The sequence below is a fragment of the Pongo abelii genome, chromosome 6 (assembly GCF_028885655.2).
Source record: "Pongo abelii isolate AG06213 chromosome 6, NHGRI_mPonAbe1-v2.0_pri, whole genome shotgun sequence".
In the NCBI taxonomy this organism is placed as follows: domain Eukaryota; kingdom Metazoa; phylum Chordata; class Mammalia; order Primates; family Hominidae; genus Pongo; species Pongo abelii.
This window is the reverse complement of record NC_071991.2, coordinates 124740833-124752143: the sequence shown is the minus strand read 5'-3', so window position 1 is coordinate 124752143 and position 11311 is coordinate 124740833.

Sequence of the window (11311 nt, the reverse complement as noted above, 5' to 3'; positions counted from 1 at the left end):
TCTTTGAAATAATCTAGTGGGTGGCCACGCATGGTGGCTCATGTCTATAATATCAGCACTTTGTGAGGCTGAGGTGGAGGGACCACTTGAACCCAGGAGTTTGAAAACAGCCTGGGCAACATAGTGAGACCCCCATCTCTACAAAAACAAAAATCTAGTGGTAATGGGACTAGGAAAAAGAAGATGGTCCAAGACTTAATAATTGTTGACACACCTTTTATTTATTTAAAAGCAGTCACCCATATTGTCACATTGCTGAAGCACAATAAGGACGGTGAAGACAAAGAAATACCCTTGCTAGGAAGTCACTAGTGACCCTTAAGAAAGAAGTTTTGTAGATTTGTGAAGAGTCAAGAGAATGGAAGTGTAAGCTATATTTCAAGTCTTGAAGGAGTGAGAAATTAGGAAGTTGAAGAGCAAAGGACACAGAACTGCTGACAATAAAGAAAATAATATGCACTGTCTTTCTTTATTTCACAAATGTACACAAAACAAATTTAGAATTATTTTAATAGTAGGATCATTATACATTATTACAGAGTGGAATATATAGTTAGTAAAACAAAGTAATATTTAAATACTAAAAGTACTTACTTCAGAGTTTACTAGGGTTTTAACAATCATTGATCATTTTTTTACCTTTTCACTTAAAAATAATTTCACACTTACAAAAAAGTTGTAAAAACAGTACAAAGGATATCTGCAAGCCCTTTGCCCAGATTCCCAAAAGCTTATACCTTACTTAATGATAGTAAAATTATTAGAATCAAGAAATTAACATAGATACAGTACTGTTAATAATGCATATCAAACTTCAGCAACCATTCCATGAATTTCCTTTCTGGTCCAAGACCTAACCCAGGATTACATGATGGATTTAGTTATCATGTATCCTTGGGTCTTTTAATCTGTGCTAGTTCCTTGGTCTTTTTTGTCTTCCATCACCTTTGACACTTTTTGAAGAGTATTGACTGACCAGTTATTTCGAAGAATGTCACTCAGTTTGAATTTTTCTGATGTTTCTTCATGATTCAAATTAGGTTATGCACCCTTTTGGCAAGAAGACCATAAAATTGATATTCAGTGCATTATATTGAGAAGCACATGATATCAACTTATTCCATTACTGGTGATAACTTTTAATCACTTAAGAAGATGTCTACCAGGCTTTTCCAAAAAGTTATTCTTTTTCCATGGTGATTAATATGCATCTTATGGAAAGATACTTTGTGACTCAGTAAACTATTCTGTATCTCATCAAACTTTCAGAAATTTAAGAATGTGTCAATTATTCTTGTCTGAAGAAAAATGATTACTGTGATGTTTGCCAAATTGATTTTCCATTTTCATCATTCCTTTATCCAACATCTACAAGTTGGAAGCCTAGTGTGAGAAGATTTTATTTGTTTATTTATATCATTGTGGGCTCTTGGTTTCTTATTTTAGTCTATGGGTCGTAATTCATTACTATAATTTTTTCTTATTGTTACTTAAATTTCCTCAAATCTGACCACTGAGAGCCCCTCTAAGTTGGTTGCTGTGTCCTTTTGACATATTTTAAGTTGTTCCCATTTGAAATAAAGACACGCTAAAAATATTGGCTTAGATGCTGAGAAGATACAAATCCAGAGACTTTTCTGGAGGCTCATCCCTTCTGCTTTTTCACAAGCTTGGAAAGAAGCTGATTCTTCAGAAGAGTAGGCTCTCCAGAGGCTGACCTCAGGACAGTTCCCCTTTCTAAGAAGGTCATCTCCTTTCCATGAAGTTCCCACTGTTTTACAGATGTCTAGAGCTTTCCTGGCCCCTTTCCATGCTTTGATAACTATGTAAAGTGGCACAGGTGTGGGGTCCTTCCTCTAATGTGCTTTCCATGGTATGCCTGGATATTCTTCACTTGAGATTGCCTCACTACAGGATAGCAAGAGGATGGAGCTCATAACCTCTGACGTTTCTTTGACTGCTTTTTCCTAAAAATCTTATTTTGTATTTGTATCGTGTGGTGTCCATGTCGTGTTTGCACAGCAGATCACAGAATGCAACCCTATCATTTAGATTATACTCATGTAATAATTTTAAAGACTATTATAATTTTCCCCATGATGAAATTAATTATTGTGAGTACCACATAGACTAATACATACTTACTCTATGTAAGTTTTAACAAAATTATACGTGTCATTTTATACTGATCTACAGTATTTCTATATTTTAATGGTGTAAAAATAAACTACTTAAACATGATATTATGAATGATTAGAAAATGGATGAAAGTGACAGTAAGTTAACAATTAATCTAAGTATAATGTACAATGAAAAATTAGCAAGTCCAAATTAAGTTTTTGGGGTATTTTACATTAGATTAGTTATGCATTGCTTAATGACAGAGATATCCTCTTCTGAGAAATGCATCACTAGAAGATTTTGTCATAGTGCAGACATCGTAGTGTGTACTTACACAAACCTAAGTGGTATAGCCTACTAAACACCCAGGCTATATAGCTTATTGTTCCTAGGCTACAAACCTATACAGCGTATTAGCGTATCGAATACTGTAGGACACTGGAACACAATGTAAGTATTTATGTATTCATCCATATCTAAACATAGAAAAGACATAGTAAAAATACAGTATAAAAGAGAAAGAAATGGTACACCTGCCTAAGGCACTTGCCATGAAGGAACTTACAGAACTCAAAGTTACTCTGGGTGTCATTGAGTGAGTGGTGAGTGAACGTGAAGGCCTAGGACATTGCTGTACACTATTGTGGACTTTATAAACACTATATGCTTAGGCTACACTAAATTTATAAAAATTATTTTTCTTTATTCAATAATAAGTTAACCTTAACTTGTAACGTTTTTTACTTCATATAATTAAAATTTTTTCTAACTTTTTGACTTTTGTAATAACAGGTTAAAATGCAAACACATTGTTTAGCTGTACAGAAGTATTTTCTTTCTTTATAGCCTTATTCTGTAAACTTTTTTCTATTTTTAAAAATTTTGGGGGTCCAGTGTGGCAGTTTGCATTGTAATCCCAGTACTTTGGGAGACCAAGGTGGGAGGATTGCCTGAGCCTGGGAGTTTGAAGCTCAGTGAGCTATGCTTGTACCATTGCACTCCAACCTGGACAAAAACATACTCTAGCCTAGGCCTACACAGGATCGGGATCATCAGTATGACTGTCTTCCACCTCCACACTTTGCCCCACTAGAAGGTCTTCAGGGGCAATAATACACATGGAGCTACCATCTCCTATGACAGCAATGCCTTCTTCTGGAATACACCTGAAGGATCTGCCTGAGGCTGTTTTACAGTTAACTTTTTAAAAAACAAGTAGACATAGTATACTCTAAAATGATGATAAAAAGTGTTGTCTAATAAATACATAACCCAGCAACATAGTCATTTATTATTGTTATCAAGTGTTATATACTATGCACAATTGCATGTGCTATACTTTTATAGACTGGCAGTGTGGCCATTGCTGACTGAAATAGCATCATGTGGTACATGACTGTAATTTCAGGTATGGGCTATAAAGAAGCAAATATCAGTACAAATTTACAAATTTTTATGACAAAATATTTTGTTCAGTTTAATTGCTTTTAATTTTTTAAGAATTAAGAATGATCATATTTTGTGAGATTTTGCTTTAGTTTTCCAAATGACTTCTAGACCCTAATGGATATGTTGTGTTATTGCAGGGACATTCTGTGAGGGTGGAGCTTGAGACTATTGGCATTTAAAAGGGGGCAAGGATTTAAGGTGAAAGGAGGCAAAGAGATACACTAAAAAGGAAAGGAGGAAAAAAGGAAAGACAATTCAAGGAGGAAAATTTAATATCTATTCAGAGTCAAAATCATATTTGGCTCTGATTTGGCGGCTGAAAATAGAGAATCTCAATTTTTGATTAAGTTATGTAGTATATGCAGTGGGATGGGCTGGTGGAGTAAAGAGCTGATGCTCTGAAATCAGACCAACCTGGGTTTAGTTCCAGTGCCACCACTCATGAGCTGTGTGACATTAGACAAGCTCCTGAACCTTCCTGAGGCTTATGTAAAATGTCAATGTTTGTAGTAAAGAACTTAGCACAGTGAGTAGACCATAATAAACCCTCTGTTAAGTGTGAGCTATTACCATTATCTGAGACCAAACAATGGGGCAGTCATTTAATTATACATTTAATATCAGTCTGAGACTATTAAGATGAAAGTGATGCCGATGAAAATGATCAATAATTTTGTGGTTTTACAGAAACATGGAACAGGCTCCATTACGTATATAAATGAATCTGAGATTTTAAAAGCTCCCTCCCTGGGGCATTCTCAAGGATCCTGCCTTCTCATATATCATAATTAACTCCATTGTAACCACTGAGCTGAAGCTGTGGATTCATTAGTGCCTGAAAGCTGACATTTAAAAATCGTGGATGGAGCTAATCTGAGGGTGGAAGAACATTGTATTGAGGTAGCCCATGACTATTGAGAAAAAGGTGTTACCTTTTCTCACACAAAGTTTGACCACTTGAAGTTCAAATGAATGTGGGTTGATTGAAAACGCCAGTGGTGTCATTTAGCTGTTTCTTAAAAAGGTTTTTGAAGACTTTAAGCTGTAACATTTGAGCCTGTAGAACTAAACAGCTGCTTTCAGGGACTCGGTGTGAGTAATGTTCTCCTATTATAGCCTGGGTCATAATTCATTAAATATTCCTGTAGTGGCCTGGAAGAGGCAATATATCTCTTGAGTATGCACAGGGGATGTATTCTAATGCTGGAAGATCTGGTTCAGTAACCAAAAACATATTTAGAGCTAAAAATGAAAATTCCAATGGGAAATCCCATGATTTAAATAAATGTTTAGGCTGGGCGCAGTGGCTCATGCCTCTAATCTTAGGCTTTGGCAGGCTGAGGTGAGAGGATTGCTTGAGGCCAGGAGTTCAAGACATGCCCGGGCAACACAGAAAGACCCTATATCTACAAAAAATGAGAAATTATCTGAGCATGTGGTGCATGCCTGTAGACCCAGCTACTTGGGAGGCTGAGGCGGGAGGATCACTTGAGCCCAGGAGGTTGAGGGTCCAGTGAGCTATGATTGCACAACTGCACTCCAGCCTAGGTGACAAAGCAAGACCCTGTCTCTAAAATAAATACATAAACAAATACATTTCTAGAGGATCTGCTTCAAGTTAGCTAACCATCAGCTTCCAAGATGTTGATGCCATTTGTGCTCAGAACAGAACAAAGCTCTTGTGGGAACAGAATTATTACTAATTTTAATTTTTCAGTATAACCATTAGCATCTTTGCTCCAATCATAGAGCAGCTGAGTCCTGGTGATATGGGTTGATTTTGTGTTGTTGCAGATGACAATGTCACACTTGTTTTAGTGTATTTTTCACATTTTTCCATGAGTTGCCTGAAGTCATTCATTTAGTGGGTTATTTCCTTGGATAGTGTTTAACTGCTCTCAAGACTTCTGGAAATATTTGAAGCATGGGACAGGTGTGGCCACCCTAGCCACCTTCTTATTCTTATCCCCACAAATGATCAGACTAGCAGTCCAATTAAGAGAAAATGCTTCCTAGCAAACTACCAGCTTGTTTGCTGAATGAGGTACTGTGGCATGGAAAACAAAGCCAGCCCTTGCAGTATTTTAGTTGAATTCACCTGCCTAGTATTAAATAAAATTTCCACTTCTCATCATTGGAAAGTAGAGAAAAGAGGGCAAAAGCAGAAAGAAGATGTCAAAAACACACCAATGAGCAAGCCATATTCTCTAACTTCTGACCCAAGGACCATCACTTTTCTAACAAGAATTTTCAGTGGATTGCACCAATTCTTCCTTCTCATTCTTTTTTCTTGTTTTTTCTTTCAACTTTTATTTTAGCTTCAGTAGGTACGTGTGCAGGTTTGTTACAAGGGTAAATTGCATGTTACTGGAGTTTGGTGTACAAATGATCCCATCAGCCAGGTAGGGAGCATAGTACTGGATAATTTTTCAACCTTTACCCCCTCTCACTCTCTCATCCTCCCTGCTCTAGTAGTCTCAGGTTTCCATTGTTCTCATGTTTATGTCCTTGTGTACTCAATATTAGCTCCTACTTATGAGTGAGAACATGTGATATTTAATTTTCTGTTCCTGCCTTAGTTCGCTTATGATAATGGCCTCCACCTTCATCTATGTTATTGCAAAGGACACAATTTCATTCTTTTTTATGGCTGCATAGTATTCCATAGTGGGTATGTACCACATTTTCTTTATCCAGTCCACCATTGATGAGCATCTAGGTTGATTCTATGTCTTTGCTATTGTGAATAGTGCTGTAATGAACATTCGTGTGTGTGTGTCTTTTTGGTAGAATGATTTATTTTCCTTTGGGTAAGATTGCAGGGTCAAATGCTAGTTCTGTTTTAAGTTCTTTGAGAAATCTCCAAACTGCTTTCCACAGAGGCTGAACTAATTTACATAACAACCAATAGTGTATAAGTGTTCCCTTTTCTCTACAACCTCACCAGTGTGTGTTATTTTTAGACTTTTTAATAATAGCCATTCTAACTGGCATAAGATGGTATTTCATTGTGATTTTGATTTGCATTTTTCTAATGATTGCTGATGTTGAGTGTTTTTTCATGTGTTTGTTGGCCACATGAATGTCTTTTGAGAAGTGTCTGTTCATGTCCTTTGCCTATTTTTAAATGAGATCATTTGTTTTTTGATCATTGAATTTTTAAGTTCCTTATAGATTTTGGATATTAGACCTTTGTCAGATGCATAGTTTGTGAATATTTTCTCCCATTCTGTACATTTTCTGTTTACTCGATTGATAATTTCTTTTGCTGTGCAGAAGCTCTTCAATTAGTTTCTACTTGTCAATTTTTGGTTTTGTTGCAAATGCTTTTGTGGACTTAGACATACATTATTTCCCAAGGCCCATGTCTGGAATGGTATTTTCTAGTTTTTCTTCTAGGATTTTAATAGTTTTACATTTTACATTTAAGTTTTTAAACCATCTTGAGTTAATTTTTGTATATGGTGAGAGGTAGGGGTCCAGATTCAATCTTCTGCATATGCCTACCAAGTTATCCCTGAACAATTTGTTGAATAAATAACATAAGTCAAATTACCATTGGTTTTTATTGTCAATTTTGTTGAAGATCAGGTGGTTATAGGTGTGGCTTTATATCTGGGTTTTCTATTCTGTTCCATTGGTCTATGTGTCTGTCTTTGTACAGTACCATGCTGTTTTGGTTACCATAGCCTTATAGTATAGTTTGAAATCATGTAGTAAGTTGCTGCCAGCTTTGTTCTTTTTGCTTATAATTGCTTTGGCTATTTTGACTCTTCTATGGTTCCATATGAATTTTAGAATCATTTTTTTCTAATTCTGTGAAAAATGACATTGGGGTAAATAGGAATAACATTGAATCTGTAAGTTGCTTTGGGCTTATGGCCATTTTAACAATATCGATTCCTCCAATCCATGAGCATGTAATGTTTTTTCATTTGTTTGTGTTATCTCTGATTTATTTCAACAGCATTTTGTAATTCTCATTGTAGAGATCTTTTACCTCCTTGGATAGCTGTATTCCTAAGTTTTTTTAAAAAATTGTTTTTCTGGTTATTATATATGGGATTACATTCTAGATTTGGCTCTCAGCTTGAACGTTATTGGTGTATAGAAATGTTACTGAGTTTTGTACATTGATTTTGTAACCTCAACCTTTACTGAAGTCATTTATCAGTTCTAGGAGCCTTTTGGTAGATTTCTTGAGGTTTTCCAGGTATAGAATTGTATTGTCAGCAAAGAGACATAATTTGATTTCTTCTTTTCCTATCTGGGTGCTTTTTATTTCTTTGTTTTGCCTAATTGTTCTGGCTAGAACTTTCAGTACTATCTTGAATAGGAGTAGTGAGAATAGTCATCCTTGTCTTGTTCCAGTTCTCAAGGGGAATGCTTCCAGTTTTTGCCCATTCAGTATGATGTTGGCTGTGGGTTTGTCATAGATGGCTGTTATTATTTTGAAGTATGTTTCTTTGATGTCTAGTTTGTTGAGGGTTTTTAACATGAAAGGGTGTTGAATTTTATTGGAAGTTTTTTCTGCATGTATTGATATGAGCATATGATTTTTGTTTTTAATTTTCTTCACATGGTGAATCACATTGATTGATTTGTGTATGTTGATCTAATCTTACATCCTAGGGATAAAGCGTACTTGATCATGATGAATTAACTTGTTGGTATGCTGCTGGATTCAGTTTGCTAGCATTTTGTTGGGCCAGGTTTTGGTATCAGAATGATGCTGGCCTTGTAGAATGAGTTAGGGAGAAGTCCCCCCTTCCCTGATTTCTTGGAATAATTTTAATAGGATTTGTACTAGCTCTTTGTTGTATGTCTAGTAGAATTCAGCTGTGAATCTGTCTGGTCCAGGACTTTTTTAGCTGTTAGGTTTTTTAAATTACGATTCCATTTTGGAACTTGTTATTGGTCTGTTCAGGGTTTCAGTTTCTTCCTGGTTTATTCTTGGGAGGTTGTGTGTTTCCAGGAATTTATCCATTTCTTCTAGGTTTTCTAGTTTATGTGCACAGAGATGTTAGTAATGGTCTCTGAGGATTTTTTTTTTTTTTTGGTGGGGTCAGTTGTAATGTCATCTTTGTCATTTCTGATTGTGCTTATATGGATTTTCTCTCATTCTTTCTTTGTTAACCTAGCTAGTGGGATATCATTCTTATTTATTCTTTGAGAAAACCAAACTTTTGGTTTCATTGATCTTTTTAATAGATTTTTGAGTCTCAATTTCATTCAATTCTACTCTGATTTTGGTTATTTCTTTTCTTCTGCTAGCTTTGGGTTTAGTTTGCTCTTGTTTTTCTGGTTCCTCTAGATATGATGTTAGGTTGTTAATTTGAGATCTTTCTAACTACTTGATGTAGGCATTTAGTACTATAAACTTTCCTTTTAACACTGCTTTAATGGTTTTCCAAAGACTTTGGTGTATTGTATCACTGTTTTCATTAATTTCAAAAAGTTTCTGATTTCTGTCTTAATTTTGTTTGTTACCCAAAAGCTATTCAGGATCAAATTGTTTAATTTCTATGTAATTGCATTGTTTTGAGAGATGTTGATATTGATTTCTATTTTTTTTTGCACTGTGGTTTAAGAGGGTGGTTAGTATAATTTCAGTTTTTTTTAATTTATTGAGACTTGCTTTACAGCTGAGCATGTGGTTGATCTTGAGTATGTGCCATGGGCAGATAAGAAAAATGTAATTCTGTTGTTGTTCGATGGAGTATTCGGTAGATGTCTATTAAGTCCAATTAGTCAAGTGTTGAGTTTAAGTCCAGAATATGTTTGTTAGTTTTCTGCCTTGATGATGTGTCTAATGCTGTCAGTGGGGCTGTTGAAGTCTCCCACTATTATCGTGTGGCTAAGTCTTTTTTTAAGTCTCTAAGAACTTGTCTTATGAATCTGGGTGCTCCAGTGTTGGGTGCATGTATATTTAGGACAGTTGAGTCTTCGTGTAGGACCCTTTATCATTATGTAATGCCCTTCTTTGTCCTTTTTGATCATTGTTGGTTTAAGGTCTTTTTGATCTGATATAAGAATAGCAACCCCTGCTCTTTTTTTGTTTTCTATTTGCATAATAGATCTTTCTCCATCCCTTTGCTTTGAGCCTATGGGTGTTATGTGTGAGATGGGTCTCTTGAAGACAGCAGACAGTTGGGTCTTCCTTCTTTATCCAACTTGCTACTCTACATCTTTTAAATGGGGCATTTAGCCTGTTTACATTCAAGGTTAATACTGATATATGAGGATTTCATCCTATCATTATGTTGTTGGCTGATCGTTACATAAACTTGATTGTGTAGTTGCTTGCTAGTGTCAGTGGGCTATGTACTTAAGTGTGTTTTTCTTTTTCACTTAAAAGAAAGTTTTTATTAACAAAAATTTTTCTGAATCTACATTTCAACTTTAGTATTAGATAGTCCAAGGGTTTCATTTATGAACACTTATTCCAGTTTAGTCCTCCTAAATACATTTGCTTGCTGTGTATTTGTGTTTAACAGGTAAAAGCTATCAATTACCAGCTATTTCAAAAAAAGTAACTAACTACACCAGAAAATGAAAATGTATAGAATTTTATCATTAGATCAGAGTTTAAAAAATCAAAGGATAAGGATTTGTTTAAAAATCTCTTATCATTAGGGCCTTACACCTTTTTCAGAACAACTGTAATTTGCAGAAATTATACAAGGCAGATTTTCATCAAATATCAATTATTTAGTGATGTTTTATTTAGCTGAAATGTTATTTCACTTGTAAAAACTATCTCTGGTTACAAAAAAGAATCAGAAACCTTATTAAATTTAGCCTGCTTTTACAAATGTCCTAAGAATTCTTAAGCTAAACAATTTTTAAGTAGAAAAATGATAATTTAAAAATAGTTTGTTATACTATTTCTGTGGTGTACATACATAAACTGGTCTCTTTGATAGGAAACATGACCAGAAGTTTATCACATTAAGCACAGTAAAATAAAGGCAAGAGCTAATCATCTTCTAGCAAAAATACTCTCTATGCAACAACTGCAAATGTCAAAGCTATTATTTAGTGGTTGATAATTGCCTGCTACAAAATGTAAAACAAAGTACATTTACTGAATTGTTTTTCAATTTGTAGTTGCCCTCTGACATCCCAAATAAGGAATCCCCATAAATAAAGCTGCAGTGCAATTCACTTAGTGGTTAGTTTCAGGCCAAGCCTCCCCCCACCATTATCCTTGTTCTTCCCCACTGCCCCCAAATCCTGCAGTGGCCCTGTATTATTAAAAACATTAAGTACCTGGGGTTTATGCTTCAGAGCAAGACATCAGTTGAGTAATTTCAAATGATATACAGCTCCTTCACGTAAAAAAGATGTTTTGTGGTCACGATTACTTCAAAAAGTAATTATATTAAAATAATCTGACATATCATACTTAGCAATTACACAACCGTGATTTTGACACATGAAAATTTTTAAGTTAGGCAAATGTGAAATGCTAAAAGATGTGAACAGCTGTTCTTCTGTTTAAGTTAGAGCACTGCAAAACCCAGGTAATGACTTTATTTTTTTTAGTAAACATAACCAGCCCATGGTACAGCATACAAAATCACAAAGTACAAATCCAAGGAAGTTAATACCTTTACTAAGATACAAAACTTTGGCAAATCAATACAGTATTCTTTAATGAAACCATACTTTTGTTGGAGTTATGTTACTTTAGTGATAATTTTCACTCCCAAAATATTTAAGTACCAAATCAAAACAC